The sequence below is a fragment of the Trichosurus vulpecula genome, chromosome 1, assembly GCF_011100635.1.
Source record: "Trichosurus vulpecula isolate mTriVul1 chromosome 1, mTriVul1.pri, whole genome shotgun sequence".
In the NCBI taxonomy this organism is placed as follows: Eukaryota; Metazoa; Chordata; class Mammalia; order Diprotodontia; family Phalangeridae; genus Trichosurus; species Trichosurus vulpecula.
In genome coordinates, this window is record NC_050573.1 from 490034527 (window position 1) to 490056617 (window position 22091).

Genomic DNA, 22091 nt, shown 5'->3' on the forward strand with positions numbered 1-22091 from the left:
ATGGTTTCTCTGTGAGAAGGCTTCAGACCACTGTTCTTACTCTGGCGCAGTATGGTGGGCAAGTGCCAACAGCTTTGGCTTTCAGTCAGAATCAAGATACCAATCGCATCATCAGGATCCTTGTACTGACACTGCAAGTGGACACTGAGTTCAGCCCCAAATCAAAGAGGGGAAGAATTAAAGAGAATACTGGGCAAGATCATCTTTGGGAAATTCAGAGTTCCTTTAAAGGCTCCAAACTTCTCCTTGACATGAATGGCCATCTTTTCAATACTAGTGCATTTCTGGTGATGCTATGTGGCTGCAAGTTAGAGAGCATGACAGATTCTGAAGAATTAGAAATGAGTGCCACTGTGAAGAAAGAGGGTGGCACATGGTGTTTGTAAGCAGGCTTCAACAATTACCAAGCAGGGAATGCTAAAGAAGGGCTCCACAGTAAAGGATGCTATCAAAAAATATACATTAGCTTAGTAAAGAATAAAGAACAGTGATCAACGGACAGAATTGTCTATGTGTACGTTAAGGCCTTCCTTAATGAGGGTATCAGTAGGGAAAGGGCAGACTTTTGCAAATATTATTCTATAAGAGTCCACATCTTTATCATCACACAAGATATAGAAAATGCAAGATTCTATAGTGCTTGTTATGTAATATTATATTTAATTTAATAATAATTATTAACTATTAAAAACATTTGAGCAAAATGTCACCTTACAGGTCTTCTTCCAACAAGGAGTATACATTTATCGTGTATATATCAGTGCTTTCCTATTACTTGCAAAACATCCCTCAAATACCACCTCTTCTTTTTACTCATCCAGCCAACACCTTAGCCCAGCAGGCCCTCATCAGCTCTTGCCTAGTTTATCTCAAAGGCCTCCTAATTGTTATCTCTGCCTCAAATCTTTCAGCACTCCAATCATCCTCCATACTGCTGCCAAAGTGATTTTTTTTCTTAAATTCAGAACTGATTTTGTCACTCACCCTACTCAATAAACTCACCTGATTAGCTTTTAAAGCCCCTCCTAACCTAGGTACAACCTATCTTCAGAGCTCCACTGGACATGATTTCCCTCCAGCACCCTGCATGCAATCCAACCAAACTGGTCTTCCTTCGTTCCTCATGCACAGCACTCCAACAACATGCCTTTGCATTAACCATTCACCATGACTAGAATATACCCCTTCCTTACCTCCACTTCAGAGCATCCCTCCCTTCCCTCCAGATGAAGCTCAATCGTCACCGTCTACGTGAAGACTTTTCTGGTCTCCCAAGTGCCCTCCCCCTTTATATTTATTCTGTATATACTCAGATAAGTCCTTGTTATCTTGCCCATTAGAATGAAAGGTCTTTGGGAGTATGAGAGTGATCTTTGCTCTAATAGTCTGATGATCTGGTTGTTCACAAAACAGCTGATTGGGGGGAGGGGGAAATACCTTTATCAGTAGTAAGTATGCTCTTTCCTATTAAGACATAATAGATTTCTTTTTGTGATGTTTCTGGATGCCCACCATGTCAAGGGCCTTACAATTCTTTTCTCAAAGAATGTATTCATAATGTATAGGCATGAAGTTTCTTTGTAATTTTACATACCCTTCTGATATGCCACCCCCCATATACCATCCATTCCTTCATGTTGAGTTCCCCAGGCAACAACTACCCCAGGTTCAAAGTGCTTTATGGGTCCACATTCCTAAAACTACAACTCATGAGTTCCCAATGGTAAGTTTACACTTACTCCAGTCAGCCAGGGGATCCAATTAATTCAAAGCAAAGGCACATAAAGAAATGGCATTATAAAAACAGTGAAGACAAAGCATTTCCTCCAGAAGCCCTGGGTGTACTTTTCCTCAATTACATGTAAAAATAAACAGTATTCTTATTTAGCAATAACAAAATCAAGAAGCCAATACTAGAAAGGGAAATTTCATTTAAAATAACAACATGCATGGGAGTCAATCTACCAACAGAAGATAAGATTCATGCAAATACAATTTTAAGCCATTCTTTAAAGAAATAATGACTTTAATTATAGGAAAGTCACTGAACATGATTGTGGGTTACAGCAATACAAGAAAAATGATGATGCTATCTAAATTAATTTACATAGTTCATGCAATACCAAACTACCAAAGGGAAACTCTGCAGAGCTAGACAAAAGAATGACAAAATTTACTAGAATGAACAAAAGGGTCTACGATCTCAAGAGGAATGTTGGAAAAAAAAGTAAGAATGAAGGGGGACCAACTAGACCTCAAATTACATTATAAAGCACTCATCATCAAAACTATTAGGTATTGATTAAAAAAAGAGAAAAGTAGATCAACAGAATAGAATAAATAAGGAAGAATCACAAGTAATAAAACTGAATAACCCAGTGTTCAACAAACCTAAGAACTTTGAATAACTCTCTACTTGAATAAGAGCTGCTAGAAAAACCAGAAAGCATTTTATCAGAAATTAGCTTTAGACCAATATTTTACATCATGTGCCACAATAAGTTCAAAATGCATAAACCAACTGAATATAAAAGGTCATACAGCTAAAAAATTAAAAGAGAACCTGACTAGGTACCTTTCACAGCTGTATTTAAGGGTAAAATTCTTAACCAAAAGAGGTACGGTGAATATCAGAAAAGATTAAATACACAATTCTAATTACATGAAATTTAAAAGTTCTTACAGCTAAGATAAAAAGGCAAAGCAACTAACTGGGGAAAAAAATCTTTCTATCAAGTATCTCTGAGATCCAATATATAGATGGATTTGACACATATACTGTAAGATCAAGAGCTATTCTCTATTTCATAAATTGCCAAAGAACAAGTTCTCAAAAAAATGACAAAGTATTATTAACAATCAAATGAAAGACTGCTCCAAATAACTAATAATAAAAGAAATGCAAACCAAAACCATTCGGAGCAAACAGAGCAAATTTAGCAAAGATGACCTCACGTGTTGGAGACACTTCATTAAGACAACCACGCTAATATAATACTGGTGAGGCTATGAATTGCCCCAACTATTCTGGAAGGTAATTTGAAATAATGCTAAGAAAATAGCAAAAATGTCCATGCCCTTTAACAAAAGATCCCACTGCTAGGCACCAACCCCAAAGTGGTCAAAGACAGAAAAGAAAGGTCTTCGATATACTAATATATTTATGGCCACACCATTTGAGGTGGAGAAGAACTGGGATTAAGTTAGATGCCCATCAGTTAGGGGATGGCTGGCAGTATAAAACTATAATGAAGTATATGAAGAATTTAGAGAAACAAGTGAAGATTTAAATGAACTGATGTGGAGGGAAATAAGTAGGACCAAGAAAACAATACACATAATGACCCCAATACTGCCAAGAGAAAAGACCAAAAAAGAACCTGAATGCCTTGTAATTATGACCAAGTTTGGTCCCAGAAAAAAGTTAAGAAAATGGACCTATCTCTTTCTTCTTTTCTTGGCTCTATAGTATTGCATATACTCTAAGATACTGTTGGTGTGTTGGGGTGGTTTTGCCCCAATTTATTTTTCTCTTGTTTATTCTTTGCCACAAGGAATGGCTCAATTGGTCAGGCGAAGTAATGTAAAAAAACAAGTTAGAACAACAAAAAATGTGCTGAAATAGCTTTTTTGCTCTTCAAAATCACTAAAATGAATGTATGAGATAACTCTCCTCAGTAAGAACCCTGGATAACTATATGTGTTATAATAAAAACAAACTATCCCCTTGAATTATCCTAATATGTGTTGCACAAGTGTGTTATTGTACTTTTGATTAAGACATCACTTTTTCTTTCACTGAGGAGTAAAGTAGGCTTCCTTTATTCCTCCTTTACACATCCTTCCCTCTTCCACTCTCAGAAATGGAAAAAACTAAAAAAACTCCTACATTCCTCTGGGTTTGCCTTGAAATTTAAACATAGTTATACTAGTGTAAATCTAACACAAAGCAGTAGTTACAGACTTATTTTACCAGAAGTTACACAATTAGCAAGTCCTACTTTGATGCTTCATCAAGGTGTGGAGATGACTCTGAGTTCTTGAAGGCTCTGCCAGAGAGCAAAAGCTATGACAGATTCTACCATGCCAGAACAGCTTTGAGTATGGTCCCAAAAACAGACCAAGTCTATTTGCCAAGGACCAACCTACGCTAACTAAAGAAAGGTACATCCCCAGTAGGCTGGACATATCATAATGATTTTTTTTGGCCACAGCAACCCATGAAACAAAGAAAAACTTTGTATGACTCTCAATCCTTCATGACCCCTGTCCCCCTCAGGAACGAAAAAGGGGGCAGAAGGTGCTAAGAATTACACAGTTTTTAGACCATCAATAAACTTGAATTTAAGTACTTGTAGTCTGAAATGTGAGATCACTGTCTACTAACCAATGGGTAAACATTATGGTTGAGGGAGCTAAATCATGTCAATCTTGTCAACTTACAGCAGTTCTCACTATAAAAATAAAAAGATAAAAGGAAATTGCAGTTAAATGGAAAGATAGTCTTGAAGAAAAGAAAAACTGCTGGAATGGATTTTATCATACACTCCAAAGTAACAAAAAACATCATATCAGGGAGATACTTGGTCATCACATGTTGTAGTAAGAAAGAAAGGTAAATGTTTGCACAAAAAAAAACCAGACCACCATGAAAATAATTGCAGCTTATGCATCAACATCAGTTGCTAAAGACAAAGTGGTAGAGGGAGTTCACAGAGAGCTCAATGAGGCTCTGCAAATTGAATCAACATACACTGATATTTGGTGACGAAAAGGTGACGAAAAAATAAGGACTGGGAGAAATATACAGAAAAGCATGATTCAGGAAAAAGAAATAAAAGAGTCCAAAGTTCCGTAGATTACACAGTTGACTTACACCCGTCATATTAGCATGAAGATTTTGTTCAAAAAAAGAATTGATTAGTGCTGGAAATGGTGATCACCAAATAACACTGCAAAAAACAAAATAGGATATATTTTAACAGACAGCAAAAGATTTGTTATTGATGTGGAAGCTATCCTAGGGTTACTGGCTTCTGCACAGTCAGACAACTGACCTATCAGAGATAACATAAAAGTAGTAAAACACAAAAAAGAATAATAACAACAAAAAATATGATGTGTAAAACAGCTTAACCCTGAACTATTTAAACAACTATTTGAAATTCAAAAATGGGAAATGGGCAACAGAACGAAATGACATCAACAATGACTTTAACAATTTTATCCAGAAGGTTAGCCAATGTAAATTAATTGTCACTACAAAGATACCAAAAAGCTCAGAAAGAACGTTAGTCAGCAAACATCAGACATACTTGCCAAAATGAGAGAGCTGGCTGCCAATGGCAGCACCAGGTTACAATATAAACTCATTTGTATAATCTTATAGAAGAAGAATAATGGACATTTATAAGCAGAATCATTTTGTGAAGCAGAAAGAAGCAAAGGAAAATAAAACTAATTTAAAGGAGTCTTGGCAAGATATCCCACTGAGCAAAGTCATCCAAAGAGCGCTTAAGGATGAAAATGTATAGAGGGCAATGAATAAGAAAAATGGAAAAGATCTGTAAAAATCATTATAACTGCTTTCTCCATCAAGAACAGTGAAACCACTACACTGGAACCCTAATATTGCAGTACCCACTGTGCTTACAGAGGAAGAAGAAATAGCACAAAAGAGAATCAAGACAGGAAAAGCAGTCAGACTAAGGGACTGATACACAAGGTATATGAAGGGAAAGCTATCTGAAGAAGGGAAAAAAAATCTCAGACCTTATACAGAGAAAAGATGACCAAAGGGATATCAATAACTACCAATGTATATGCCTACAAGCTCATCTATACAAAATCTTTATATGAATATTTACATCAGTTGAGAATAGCCTTTATGAAGGTATCAATAAGGAACAAGTTGGCTTTCATAAACAATGTTCAACAATGGACCACATCTTTGCCATCTCACAATTAACTGAAAGATAATCATTCAAGATTCCTTGAAAGAGATAACAAAAATAGCCCTTTTCAACAACCTTTGGATAACAAAAATAACCCTTTTCAACAATCTTTGGATCATAAACATCAGACAAGGTATAAATCAGGGAGAGATGATTTGCAACTACGATGGAAGAGATCAGCTCAGGGTCCAAGCTAAAGAGGAATTCCCTTTTGATGGTGAGGAGTTCCAGATAATTCAGTTTGTGTATAACACTGTGCTAATTGCATCAAACCACAGAACACTGACTGGCCTCTTTGAAGAAATCTATAATCCATCAAGGACTTCATCATCCACAAAGGAAAAACCAAGTGGATGAGGAATGTCTACTTCCCTGATTACAACATGCATTTGAATGTACAACCAAGGAGAGCATATTCATCAGTATACACACCTGGAATATACAATAAAATTATATAACAAGATAGTACAAGGGTTGAACAGGAAGAGGAAAGCAAGCTACTACCTTCAGAACACTGAAAAAGTCCTTTAATTATCCTAGTTTCCCATGAAAGCATGTATATGAAAATCTTTATTTTTACATGATTTTAGACAGAAAAAAAACTTTGTATTGAAACAAGGAATATGTGTCTATTTCTTTAGATTTTTCTTGTGCATACCAAAAATGGCTCATTCCTAGGACTGATCTGATCTGTATCCATCTCCATGGTTTTGTCAGTCATGAATTCATAAAGCATCAATCTAAAAGTCCTCCCACCACAGCATACCACCAGCCTTGGGCCTGGACTGATAAGGAAGATCCCTTGGTAGACCCACCTTCAACGACTGCTAACTTTGATCTCTGACCCCAAGGGCCTCAAGAGATTCCTTCCTATATGTAAGATCAAAGCCTCTCCTTCAGACTACTGGCTACTGTGAATTTCAGAGACCTATTAAGCAGATCAGTAGGGATCAATAGTAGGCCTTAAGCAAAAGACATCTAGAAGGACAGGGGTGAATGTGACCTAAACTGGAAGTGCTCCAAGATCTCTTAATAGCTATGCTCCTGACCATTTGAGACCAAGACAATTTTAATGCACCCTAAAATTTCAACCCTGTAAATATGGCTTTAGGTAAGTAAGGTTTATTTTTGAGTTTACATGTGGCAGCTGGGTAGTACAGTGGATAATTCATAGTCAGGAAGACCTGAATTCAAATCTTGCCATAGACACTTCTTAGCTATCATTTTCAGTTTCTTCATCTATAAAATGGGGATTACATTACCACCCACCTCACATGAGATAATATATGTAAAGTTTTTTTGCAAAACTTAAAATTCTATATAAATGCTAATTATTATTATTATTATTATCATCATCATTATTTAGCTTTCTTGTATGGCCATTGACTTGCTAAAAAAAGTTGCCTAATTATAGAATATTTGCTGCTAAGAAGATAAGGAAAATTAATAATAAGCTCTACTTGTAGATCTCAACGCAAAGACTTGCCTGAAGCTTTAACCACAATATTTTGAGTGTTATTAAAAATGGGGACACTTTTAAGTACCACCAGGATCTATGGATAGGAAAAGCACCACACATCTCACCAATCCAAGTCAAATAAAGATCAAAACTCAAGTCAGTGATAAGACAAAGAAAGAGTTCCTCATCCTTTTTTTGTAAGCCCTAAATTCTGCTGTTATTTCTACATGTAAGTCTAATAGATCACTACTGAGGAATTTAACAAATTAGATTTATTAGAGCATAGGCCTGACTACCATCACCTCATCTCCTCACCCTCAAAAACGGGAGAAAGAGAGAGAGAGAGACTATACAAACTGGAAAAGTGAATTTCATTTTTCAATAGTTCTTAATATAGTTTCATCCAAAGAAGCAAACTTCATGCCTGATCCCATATTTAAATAAAAAAGTCAAAGAAGAAGAACAATGGGGGTAATTTAAGTTACAAAAAAAGCAGAAAATATCAATAAAATTGTATTTTTAAATTTTTAAAATTTAAAGTAAGTCCCTCTTCTTGCCACTGCACATCAGGACCAAGAAACTGCTTTATCCTGGAAGCTCACTTCAGCCCTGGAGTTCACACATTGGTACTACCCTTCATAAGCTATATAATATAGTGTGTGTGTGTGTGTGTGTGTGTGTGTGTGTGTGTGTGTGTATGTGTGTGTGTATAAAATGGCTGTCCAATGAGGCCTTACCAAATAGCTGAGAAAAGAAGGAAAGCAAAAGGTAAAGGAAAAATGGAAAGATATACCCAATGAATGCAGAATTCCACATAATAGCAAGGTGAGATAAGGTTTTCTTAAATGAGCAAAAGCAAAGTAGAAAAAAATAACGGGATGAAAAATACAAGAGATCTCGTCGGGAAAATTAGAAATAGCAACGGAACCTCCATTTAAGGAAAGCATTCCAGGGGCCAAGCACGTCTCATTTCTCTTCAAACATGACTCTGGACTTTCTCTAAGATGCCTCTGGCACCAGGTACCTCATCTCATCACCACCCTTCCCAACTTTTCAATTTCCTTTTATGTGCTGCCTTCCCCATTAGGAGGCAAACACCTTGAGGATAGGATCTATCTTTCTGCTTATATTTATATCCCCAGTGCTTAGCACAGGGCCTGGAATGGAATAAGCCCTTTATAAAGGTTTATTGATGGTTGTGGACTGAGCCTACAAATAAACATTTTCATTCAGATTATGGCATCTCCACTTAATTGTTCCAAGTACAGGGAATGTAAATTGTAGAACCTTATCTGTTAGGCCCAGCACAATCAGGAGGCAAGGATCAGGATGTGTGTGGAATGTGGACAGTTCAGTACACAGTCACAGATGCTCATGCTTCCTATGTTTGTGATACAAACAGCAAAGCTTTGAAAATATACCCTGCATGAAAACTACCTGCTCCAATCAGATCTGAAAATCATCAATACGTTTTGCACCTGTTGCAAGATGCTTTTGATACGAACAATAAGCCCCCTTTTCCCATCATACACATTCATAAATTCACCCTCAGAAATAAAAAAAAAAATTGTTTCATGTGCTTGGCTATATTCTTCTGCTTTTGCCCCCAAAAGTAAAAAATATATCTCAAGTAGGCAGAAGAACATAAAAGAGCATGACACAGGTGTATACTGACTTACAGCACTAAATGCTAGATTCAAGGAAAACAGATAACAGGTAATTAAGATGTCATCAAAAGCCCTTTAAAATAAAATTATTTAATGTTTTGCATAATTTCATATGTATGATGGGTGTTAATCATATTTCTTCCCTTCTCAATGGGTTGGACAGAGGCAGGAGGGAGGGAGGGAGGGAGAGAATTCAAAACTGAAAATTAAAATTAAAAAAATAAAATAAATCTATTTAAAGGAAGCACCTACCCTAGAATCACTTGGGCGCTCAGGCCCCAGGGGTCTCAGGAGTGAATGGTCAGGCTAGAAAGAGCTTTAAGGGATAATCAAACCAGATAAAGTGAAGTAATTTATTCAAGGTCACCTAGCTAGGTAGTGGTTGAAACAGAAACAGAATTCAGGTTTGTTTACTCTTAAGCAGCTAGGTGGCACAGCGGATAGAGTGCCATGCTTGGAGTCAGGAAGACTCATCTTCCCAAGTTCCAATTTGGCCTCACACACTTACTACCTCTGTGACCCTAGGTAAGTCATTTAACCCGGTTTGCCTCAGTTTCCTCATCTATAGAGTGAGCTGGAGAAGGAAATGGCAAATCATTCCAGTATCTCTGCTAAGAAAACTCCAAAATGTGGTCACGAAGAGTTGGACACAATTGGAAATGACCAAACAACTGCTAACTCCTAGACCTAAGATTTTTCAACACCACAATGCCCCTTTGGTACCCTGTCCTTGAGACAATTAAAATTTGATCCCTTCACGTGCTGAAACAATTTTTTTTATTTTAAGCATTTATGGAAATGTTTCTAAAACGTATCACATACCTCCCACCTTCTTAAACAGAGCATAATGCACAAGCTAACATTCTACCGACTTGATGTCATCCTTAGAATAGCAATTCCAATACTGTCTCAAATACAGTAATGCTTTCATGGCTAAGATGCATAAAGGTGCTACGCTTTCTCAGTTTATCTGTTTATTCTTAAACGTTTCCTTATTCTACCTCTGCTGCCAGTTTGCCTACTTTCTAACAATCAACCAATAAGCATTTAGTAAGCACCTAATATAAAACAAGCAGCATCATGCTAGAAGATGGATGCTGAAGATGGAAACAAAACAAGAAATGAAACAATCCCTACTCTCGAGGACCTTATATCCTAACAGGAGGCACAGAAGTACGCAGAGAGTAAATATAAGATAATGAGGGAGGGATGGCACTAGCAGTTGGGGCTTTCAGGACTCTGTAGAAGGCTGTGCTTGAGCTCTATCTTAAAGAAAGTAAAAGCTTCTCCGAGGGAGGTGAGGGGATGCCGTCTAAGCATGAAGGATGATCTGTGCAAAGGAATGGAGATGAGAGACGGAGTGACCCGTGAGGAACATGGGAGAGAAAGCAAGTCTGGCTACACGGTAGAATGCAGAAAGGGGGTGAATACAAAGACAAGCTGAGCACAGGTTGTGAAAGGCCTAAAAACCATACAAAGTTCATGACAAGGCATTCGTACAGGAAAAGTACTAAATTTGGAGTCAGAAGACTTATGTTTGAATCTTGGGTGCAACTAACTACCTTTGTGACTTTCAGCAAGAATCTCCCTGCCACAGTTTCTCCAAGAAGTTGCACTAGATGACACTAAGGTGCCTCCCGTTCTAAATCTACGACCCTCTGATCCTATCTGATGTTAGAGGCAACTGGGAGCCCCTGGAATTTATTGAATAGGGGAGCAACATGCACCAAAGAAAAATACTTTGGCAGCAGCAGTACAAAGGATGAATAAAAGCGGTGAGAGACTTGTGACACCAATTAGGAGGCCATCGCAATGATGAGGCGTGAAATGATGAGGGGATTGTTGTGTTTGTCCTTTGTTCTCAGAGAGGACCATGACATCAGGGAGATGATGACATGACTCGCAGTTGACTTTGATTTGAGTGAGGGAGAGCTGTGCAAGGTCACCAGCCTCACTTTCTCCTCCAGGGCCTGATATTCACCAGGATGACTGGACATGGCCCAGGATATGAAGGGAGACCCTGGACCTTTCAGGCTAAGGCCTTTTCAGAGTCTCACTTTGAGTGAGGTAATGCCTGCCCACTCAGTGAATAGGCCTCTTTAAGAAGTTAACCAAGGGATGGCCCCTTTACAGAGGTAGAAACAGCAAGATCTGACAACTGACAGGCTATGTGAATAGAGTTAAGGATAACACTGACTTATAAACCAGGTAGAATAGAAGAATGGTGAGACAAAGACAGAAATAAGGCAGCTGGGAAGAGGATGGAGTTTATGGGAAAAGATAGGTTCCCTTTTATACTTTTAGAGTTTGTGGTGTTTCCAGGCCATTCCATTTGAAATGTCCAATAGGCAGCTCGTAATGTGGTGCCAGGGTTAAGCAGAGAGATCAGGGCCGGATACACAGATCTCAGGAAGATGTGCAGAGAGATCAAACCAGATCACCAAGAGAAAGGGTATACAGAGAGATTCATAGGCTCAGAGATTTAGAGCTGGAAAGGACCTTACACATCATCAAGTCCAATCCCCTCATTTAAAAAAATTTTAATTTATGGAATAAAATAAGTGAGCTGGAGAAGAAAATGACAAACCATTCCAGTGTCTTTGCTAAGAAAACCCCAAAATGTGGTCATAACATAGTTTGATAAAAAAGATGACTGCACATGAAACTGCAAATCTATTATGTACAACTTGCTATTCCTTTTAAATATATAATAAAAGTTATCATTTTTTTTTTCCTTCTCTTCCTCTCCCACCCTAGAGATGGCTACCATTAAACACAAATAGGTGTGTGTGTGTGTAAAATTATTCTATACATACTTCTATTTATCGGATCTTTCTCTGGATGCAGATACCGTCTTTCTTCATATGCTCTTTACAATTAATTTGGGTATTTATAATATTCAAAATTACTTATTCACTCAAAATCATTCTTAAAACAATATTGCTGCTACTGTATACAATGTTCTCTTGGTTCTGCTCATTTCACTCTTCATTATTTCATGCAGGTCTTTCCATGTTTTTCTAAGATCATTGAGCTCACCATTTCTTGTAGCACAGTAGTATTCCATCACAATCATATACCACAACTTGGTCAGCCATTCTCCAATTGTTGGGCATCCCTGCAATTTCTAGTTCTTTGCCACCACAAAGAGAGCTGCTGTAAACATTTTAGAACTTATGTTCTTTTCCTTTTTCCTTAATCATCTTTGGAAGTGGACCTAGTAGCAGTATTGCTGAGTCAAAGGGTATAGGCAGCTTAATAACTCTTGGGCATAATTCCAGACTGCTCTCCAAAATAGTTGGGTCAGTTCACAATTTCACCAACAATGAATTAGTGTCCCAATTTTTCCACATCCCCTCCAACATTTGTCACTTTCTCCTTTAATCATTTTAGCTAATCTGTTAGATACAAAATGATATCTCAAGGGTGTCTTAATTTTCATTTCTCTAATCAATAACGATTTAGAGCATTTTTTCATATGACTATAAATTGTTTTGATTTTTTTGATTGAAAAACTGCCTGTTCATATCCTTTCACCATTTATCAATTGGGGAATGACTAGTATTCTTATAGATTTGACAAGGTTCTTTGTATATTTAAGATATGAGACCTTTTTCTGAGAAACTGTTATAAACTTTTTTTCCCCAATTCTGCTTTCATTCTGATCTTGGATCCTAATTGCTACCCCTGCCTTTTCTGCATTGGCTGAAGCAGCGCTGTACAACCTTAGGTTTTTTTTGAAACAACAGGCAATATATTTTGTTTGCCATTTTAGTGAGAACTCTGAGGTAGCTCGGCTTCGTTTACTATAGCATCTACATAGATTTCTATGCTTGTAGGTAGGCCGCATAAATCACACTGTGGCATGAGCCTGTGGGCTGCATTTTGGACATCCTTGGGCTAAAGCATAATAAATTCGACCCTCCATTTTAACTCTGTATATATTTCTCATTCTTTAATATGTTTCTTGTAAACAACACACTGTTGGATTCTAATTTTTAATCCATTCTGCTACCCCTTTCCGTTTTATGGGTGAATTTATCCTATTCTCATTCAAAGTTATAATTATTGTTTATGAATTTCCCACCATCTTATTTTTACCATTTTCCTTCTCAGCCTCTCTTTACCCTATCCTCATTACCTTATTTTCTCCCCTTACTCTTCTATTCCTTATTCTACCCAAGCTAAAAGTCCTTCCTTTATCTCCTTCACCCTCCTATATCTTAATCTATATACCCTTCCAAAAGTTCCTTCCTCACCTTGTCCCCCAGTTCTTTCACCTCCTTACAAGTTCAGAAGACTTCTCTACCCCTCCCGATGTACACAGTTTCCTCTTCAATTCAGATAAGAATAAGAATCACCCCGTCATACACAACTCAGCCCCAACCTTTCTTTCAAACTACCTTAGTAATGACGATGGTTTTAAGAATACTGATAACATTTTTATATGTATATGTGTATGTGTGTGTATAAAGATATATTATTATTTATTTATATATATTATATATATAATTATTATTTATTTATATATATTATATATATATATAAAATAAGTAAACAGTTTGACCTTAGTGAATGCCTTATAATTAGTCTTTAATGTCTTCCTTATATCTTACAAATGAGGAAAATGAGTCTCAGAGAAGGATTTGCCCCAGTTCCCCACACAGTACCTAAGGCAATTTTTAATTCCTGACCCTGAGTCCAGTGCTCTATTCACTATAACATCTTAAAAAGAAGGGAGCCCAGGACAGAGCCTAGGGGAATATCGATATATAAAGGGTGGGATAAGGATGATGAACCAGCAAAGGAAACTGAAAAGGAGTGGTCCATCAAGTAGGAAAGAGCAGTGTCACAAAAATCCAGAAAGAAACAGACTATGCACAAGGAGAGGATGGTCAACAAAGTTAACCATGGCAGGTAGGTTAGGAAAGCTGAGAACTGCAAGATCTCCACTTAACGAAGGAGCTCAGCTCAGACATCGCCTTACTTCCCATGTGGATGCAGGACTTTGAGACTTAGTCCCCTGCTGGATTTTCTGCTTCTTTTTGCGTTGTCTCACCCTATTAGATTATAAGCTCCTTACAGGCAGAGACCGTCCTTTTTAGCACTCAGCGCAGTCCCTCACACATAGTAGATATGTAACAAATGTTACTTGACTGACGGGACTAAGAAAAGACCATCAGATTTGGCAGTTAAAGACTGTTGGTAACTTCGGAAAAAAGCAGTTTCAGTTGAGTGATGAGGTAGGAAGCCAAAATGCGAAGGGTTGAAGAGAGGAAAAGGAAATGGAAGCAGCAGCTGTAGACAATTCACAAGTCACTCTACCTCACTCTACCCCACAACCTGCTAGTTCTGATCTTTCCTGTGGGCTAAGAAATCAAACTTACTGGAACTGCTAATGAAGTAAGAGAAGGTGGTCCCTGAACCAAGGCCTGAGGCCTCCTACAAAACAAATAAAAAGTTTTACAGCAACTATTTAAATGACTCAAAAGCCTTTTTTAAGTTCTTTATTCATGGTATTATGAGATTTAGGCTGGCAAAAGATCTTCCACATTATCCAGACCCAATCCCTTCACTTTATAGATGATAAAGGTGAAACCCAGTGAGGTCAAATAACCCAATTAGGCCCAAGGTCATACAAAACCAGGACAGGAATCCAGGTCCCCTAGATTTCTGCTGAATTTTCGTCCATGTCTTAGGGGCAGCACTGCATCTGTCACTGATTGGCATATGTGTAAATCAAAGCTTATCTCAACACCATGACAAGCTTCTGCCTAACTAGCCATTCCACCAGGACACCAGAGCCTAGCCAGCACGGCCATACTGCCCTCTGCTCTGCCGCCCATCTCTAACCTCCAGAAGTGGAGCAGCTTGGGTCCTCCAGAAATCCTGCTCACACACACATCACCACTCATACCCGGAGAAACGATCACCGAGCTTTGGGTCTTGGAAGCGGCAGAGTTGCCCTGGCTTGACTGGAGAGTAAATAAAATCTCACTTCAATCTCAAATAGAGCTTTATTCCAGCAGCACAACAGGGCCAGGCAGGGAGGTTTTGTTGTTCAGAAAACAGTAAGATAAAATTTGCCATTACTACTAAAAAGGGCATGATAACCTTCTGCCCTATGGCTCCACTCCAAACCCTTGTGATTCTAAGCTGCAGGCTTCCAAAACAAGTTCTCTTTCCTCAGTCACGTTCCACACTCCCTCATCCATGACCATGACAGCCCCAGCCCTCCCAGGTTACTAACCAATTCAGCTCTCAACTTCTATTGTTCCTATGGAACCTTCATTCTATTTTTAACCAACATATCTCACACTCCTTCCATCTCCTAGCAATCACAGAAACCTGGCTTCCTAGAGATATCATAGTCCTGTTCCCTCTTCTGAAATAGGTGTACTTTCTCTCCCTTTTATTAAGGGGATTTGTTCTGAGAAGTTTGGATTCAGTCAAGGGGCCACACTTGAGGACCTAGAGGTCACATGTGGCCTCGAGGCCGCAGGTTCCACACCCCTGTTAGGGAGTCACACCACCATGTTCACTTAGGGCCACTATAGAAATTAAGCTGAGCCCTCACTGCTGCATGCTAATCCATTGATGCTCCAATGATGACCACCCCAAGGCACTCCCCATGGTGGCTATTCCAAACCTTCTCTGCTAATGTTACCACTTCCAAAAGGACCTCATCTCATATTTTACTAAAATAACTGAGGCCATACATCATGAGCTCACTCTCCTCCCCAATTCCATACCTCAATACACCTCAGTTTCATCCCCCAGTCTTTTCCATCTTTAATCCAATCTCAGAGGATAAAATGGTCCTTCTCTTCAACAATAACAACCCTTCTAATGGTGCCCTTGTTCCCCTCCCCACTCATCCCCTTTAGCAAACTGTCCTCCTTCAACTATCTTTTCTCTTTCCCCAATTTTCTACCTCCCCTTATCCACTCATTCCTTCCCTGCTACCTTCAAACATGCCCAGATCTCTTTCATCTTTAAAGAACCTTCACTGGATCCAAGCATTTCATCAACCTATTATTTTCTATTTTACCTGCCTTTCATAGGGAAACTTCTAGAAAATGTACTCTCTCTCTTTGCCTCCACTTTCCCACCTCCCACTCACTTTTCAACCCCTTGCAATGTGGCTTCTATTTCCACCACTTGATGTCTCCCAAGGTCACCTATGATCTCTTTATTGCTTAAAAAGGGAGGAGTATGCTTTTCTTGGTTTTCATCATCCTATAACATTTAATGCCATTAACCAGTCTTTCCCCTTTGGGATTCTCTCTCCTCTCTAGATTTTAATGAAACTGCACTGTCATGGCTCTCTTTCACCCTGTCTGGTCCTTTAAGGTCTCCTTTGCTGGATCATAATCCATCTCCCATCCTTACAGGTACCCCAGAGCTCTGTTTTGGACCCTCCTCTTTCTATACACTCTCTCTTGGTGACCATATCTGTTCCCATGGATTTAACTATTATCCCCATGCAGATAGTTCCCAAAACTATGTATCTAGCCCTCATCTCCCTTCTAAACTCCAGATCCCCATCTCCAACTGCCTGTTAGATACATCCACCCAGATATTCCATAGGGATCTCAAAATCACCATTTCCAAAACAGAACTCATCTTTTCTACTCCTCCTCCTAACTTCCATCAAGGGCAACACCATGCTTCCAGTCACCCAGGTTCATAACCCAGGAGTCTTGCTTCAATCTTCAATCTCATTCATCCTCCCTATCCAATCGGTTCCCAAGTTTTGTCTATTACACCTCTTCAAAAACTTGCACCCACACCTTTCTCTGCACTCATACAACACCCATCCTATTTCAGACTCTCACCACTTTTTACCTAAACTATAATGGCTTAATTAGTCTCCCTGCATCCAGTGACTCCCCTGTCCAATACATCCTACATGCCACTACTAAATTGATATCCCTAAAGCAAATACCGACTATGCCACTCTCCCAATCATTTCACTGGCTCCCTACTGCCTTTAAGATAAAACGTCAACTCCTCTGTCTCACTTTTAAAGCCCATGACGATAAGGTTCCAAGTTATCTTTCCAAATCAGCTTTGCACTGTTCCCTTCACAAACACATTTTCTCCAACCAAACTGGTCTTACTGTTCCCCATATACTATATTCCATCTTACCTATATGTCACCTATACCTATATGTCACAAACACCAAATTCAATCAAGCAAGATCCAAGAAGGATGTTTTCCATTTGCAACTGCCTTCTTGTCCTTTTTTTTAAATAAAATCTTACTCCCTTATCTTCTCAACACTTCATGAAAAATTATGTTACCCTGTATCTGCCTTTTAAAGGAATTTCAAAGTAGCTTTTATATGTTGTTTCTTCTTTATCATTCTGCTGCTAACTAATTGGGCAATGGTTTATTATTAAGCTGCTCTGCTCAAGGATTATGACAATATCTCTAAGTGGTTCTAGGCAATGACCTGCAAAGACTCAGGTCAAGTGGAATGCTGCAAAAAACAGTGTGATATAGTATAAAGACACTAACAATTCTGCAAAAGTTCTCTTTAGTTGTGTTGGCATAGACACACTAACAACACGACGGAAAGGGTACAGAAGTATACTGTATTTTTAATGTGTTAAATCATGAGAAAGGGACTTTACAATTCCAATATATGTATAAATGACTGAGAATGATGACCCTTTTAATCATCTATTTACCCTGGGATTTTGTTTAACCTTTTGGCATATCATTATATAAAACCAGTATTTCACACAAAACTATTCCACAAAACTTTGGCTGGGAGATCAAGGGGTAATATTTTTTACTAAAATACCGCCTAATTCATCTCCCTGAAAAAGAAAAATGTAAGCTTAAGAGTAGCCACTAACTGCTGTACTCTGAAATATGGTCCATAAGACACCATCCATCTTAAAGAAGCAAAAATATACATCAAAAAAGAAAAAAAAATCAGAGTGAAAAAGTTAAAGCAAATTAATTACAATATTGAATGTTAAAAAAAAACAGCAATTACAAGCATTCGACACATTAAAAACTACAGAGTGGGGCAGCTAGTTGGCGCAGTGAGTAGAGCACTGGCTCTAGAGTCAGGAGGACCTGAGTTCAAATACAGTCCCAGACACTTGACACACTTACTAGCTGTGTGACCTTGGGCAAGTCATTTAACTCCAATTGCCCTGCCCTCCCCCTCCAAACAAACAAACAAACAAAAAACTACAGAGTACAAAATACAGCATATTTGCAATAATGTCTGGTATTTTATTTTTATTTATATGTCGGAATATATGGTAGAACTATGTTTTTGTTCAAGCACTTAACAAAAGGTAAAAAATAATGGCTCACCAGACTAAATCCCAGCAGATGTCACGGTACAGCTTCCAGTGAGTCCCAAGGGAGCACAGGCATACTAATTTTCTTGCTATTCTCCGGATTCTAAACATGAAATATAAAAATAAACCTTTAATTTAAACCTCTCCAAAAAATTCTATGTTACAATTTGCAAAGTAATACATAATTTATAAATGCAAAACAAAATAACAAGACCATAACATATCAACAGAGGGTACAAATTATAGAGGATTTAGCATTCGATTCATTCAGTCACAGTAGTTTTGAGTTTGTTGAACTAAAGGAAAACACAAAAGTTTTAAATGGCTAGTTGATCTTTTTTTCTGCTCTATTAAAAAAAAATCCCCGCGGAGATTCAGAAAAGCTGACTAGCCTAAATAAAAGGATGAGAGTTCAAATCTGCAGGTTAAATGCTGGCTCTAATATCCTGATCCTTCTGTGGATTCGTACAATTATCTTTTCTGCGTCTCTCCCCTTTACCAGTAAAATGTAAGCAATTATAATCCCCTATAGAAGATTATTGTCAGGAATAAACGATGACTGTCAAGCACTTGGGAAATAAGAAGGAGCACTGGTTAAATTTTCCACCGTCTCTTTAGATAGATAGATAGACAGATAGATAGATACATAGATAGATATGTATGTATATAAATATATGTGTGTATACATACATATATAAATAGACATATATGTATTTTTGTATGTAGGTAGGTCGCTATCTCCTCCTGGAACAGTTTAAGACACACTAAAACTCCCCAAAGTACTTTTCCACCCACAAATGACTCTGTTGTTGTTGTGTTATTAAGCAACAATGAAAAGAAGAAAAAAAAACAAGTTATATCTTTGGACTTGCATATGGTGGGGTTGGGGAATGGGAGGAACCAGGGATGACTTTAAGTTTACGAGCCAGCATGGCTGAGAGGATGGTGGTACACTCAATAAAAACTGGAAAGCAGAGAGGACGGGTTTATGGGGAAAGATAATGAGTTGTTTGGACATACTGAGTTTGAGGTGTTTGTGGGGCATTCTGGGGGAAATTTAATTTTAACACAGTCACACACACCATCTATTTATTCATCCCTAATCTCCAGTCTTGAATCTCCCAACTGCCTATTTTACATCTCAAACTAGATGGCCTGCAGACATCTCAAACTCAAATCCAAAACAGAGCTCATTATCTCCCACACACACACACACACACACACACACACACCACACTGCCGTCTTCCTAACTTTCTAATTACTCTTGAGAGAGACCACAATCTTCACAGTCACTCAGGCTCAAAACCTAGGTGTCATGTGTCACTCCACATTTGTACTGTACATTGCCAAGTTCTATTGATTCTACAAGGGCAGCCGGGTGACACAGCGGATGGAGCACCAGGCTTGGAATCATTGTCGTCAGGTCAAGTCCAGCTTCAGACACTTGCTAGCTGGGTAACCGTGGGCAAATCATTTGACCCTGTTTGCCTCAGTGCCTCAACAGTAAAATGAGCAGAAGGAAATGGCAAACCACTCCGGTATCTTTGCCAAGAAAACCCCAAATGTCACAAGGAGTCAGACGCAACTGAAAATGACTCAATAAAACAAAACAAAACAAATTTGATTCTATCTTCACAACATCACTCATAAATGTCCCCTTTTCTTCACTCACATAGCCACCCCCCTCCACCAGGCCCTCATTACCTCATACCCAGACTGCTACAGTAGCCTGCTGATTGATTTCCCTGCCTCAAGTCTCTCCTCCAAAGGGAACTTTCTAAAGCACAGGTCTGACTCCCTGCTCAATAAACTTTAGTGCTCCCTTCAGTGCCAAGATCAAACACAAAATCCTGTTAGGTTTTTTAACAACCCACCCTCTCCCCACTCCACAACATGACTCCTTCTTACTTCTCTAGTCTTTTTTATACTTGACTCCTTTCCATTTACTCTACGGTCGGGAGACACTGGTCTCCTTGGTGTTCTTCACAGAATACTCCATCTCTCAACTTGGAGCCTTTTTCCGTGCCCGGAATGTTCTCCCACCCTGTCTTTGCCTCCTTCAACATGCAGCTCAAATCTCCCTTTCTTCAAAAGAGGCCTTTTCCAATCTCCCTTCTCCCCTTTCTAGTGCCTTCCTTCTGAGATGACCTCCCAACTCAACTGGTTGTTTGCTCCATTAGAATGGGAATTCCTTAAGGAATACCTTTCTTGGTAACATCAGCCCTTCTTCAAGATTTTTCCAATCCCCCTTTCTCCCCTTTCTAATGCCTTCCCTCTGAGATGGCCTCCCACCTAAATGGTACAGTGTATGGAGGGCTTATTATGCCAGGCCCTTCATATACTACAGCCAATATACCCCTCCAACCTCATCTCACTCTATCTCTCCTCCTATATTTTATGGGTCACTAAGACTTATACTTAGAAGGCTCTCCCTGACCACAGTTTTCAATCACTAAAATCCTTTGCATCTTTGAATGCCCAGCTCTTCCATGTAATTGCCACTGAGCTAATTCCCTGCCCAACCAGCTGTGAAGTTGGCCCCTTCAGAGCCCTCATAGTATTTTGTACCTCTCCTGAAATTCTAATTAGTTCTGCAGTTATTGGTGAAAACATTTATCTTCTCTTAGTAGATTATAAGTTCCTTGAGGGCAAGAATAAGGTCTTATTCATCCTGATTGTCTTTACATCTAACATTGGCTTATACATAAAAGGAGCATAATAAATACTGAATTACTTTCTTTTACTATAACAGAAACTGATCTGTATTGAATCATAAACATTCATTAATGGAGTGCTCATGAACCCTTTGGATAAACAGAGATAGATACATGCACATATATACATATATGCACATATATACACACAAGTATGCCTTGTTTTGTGCAATAGTTGATTTTTTTTTTTAACAAAACGCTGCATTCCAGGGAGCTCTATATTTTGAAAATTCTCAGTCTTTTCTCCTAGGTGTTGATATGGACAGAATACTAGACTTAAGTCAGGAAGACCTGAATTCAAATATGGCCTCAGATACTTATTTGTTAAATAAACAAACAAATAAACAAATAAATGAAAGAATGAATAAATGCAGAGACAGATAAATGGTGACTCACTTAACCCCTGCCTGGCTCAGTTTCTTCATGAGGATGATGATAGCACCTAGTTCACAAGGTTGTTGTAAGGATCAAATGAGATAATATTTGTAAAACTTTGCACACCTTAAAACACTAGGTAAATGCTAGCTATTACTAGTATTCTATAAGGGGATTTACCTACATAATACCTAAGTTTCCTTCCAGGCCTTTTAATAAAAGATCTATTATTCAGAACCCTTTTATAAAATTCTGAAATGGTCAAATGAAAAAGCATTTGTTAAGAATTGCTATAATTCAGGAACTGTGCTAAGCACCTGACATCAAGTACAAAGTGCAAAACTTTATTCCCTGCCCTCAAAAAACTTACATTCTAGTAAAGGGAGACAACATAGAAGAGCGCTGTGGAGTAATAAACCACTAGTGACTTTTTCTGTTATTTAAATTTAAGTAAAAATCATAAAATTTAAAGACTGTTAGATGAACTTAGATTTCCAAATATCAAGTCATCTTATCATTGGGTACAATGTAGTCCTTAGCCCAATTCCCTTGTTTCGGCCATCTAAGTATGATCTATAATTTGTGTGCTTCCAG

At 38.3% G+C, this 22091-nt stretch overlaps 1 protein-coding gene across 1 annotated transcript in view; it reads right to left on the reverse strand.

Moving 5' to 3' along the window:
- The window catches only part of MACIR (macrophage immunometabolism regulator), a 36478-nt gene that overhangs the window by 9044 nt on the left and 5343 nt on the right, over nt 1–22091 (reverse strand). The window contains exon 2 of the mRNA XM_036745689.1: nt 18421–18510. The gene's annotated coding sequence lies outside the window, so the exon portion shown is untranslated. The remainder of the gene's footprint in view (nt 1–18420; nt 18511–22091) is intronic.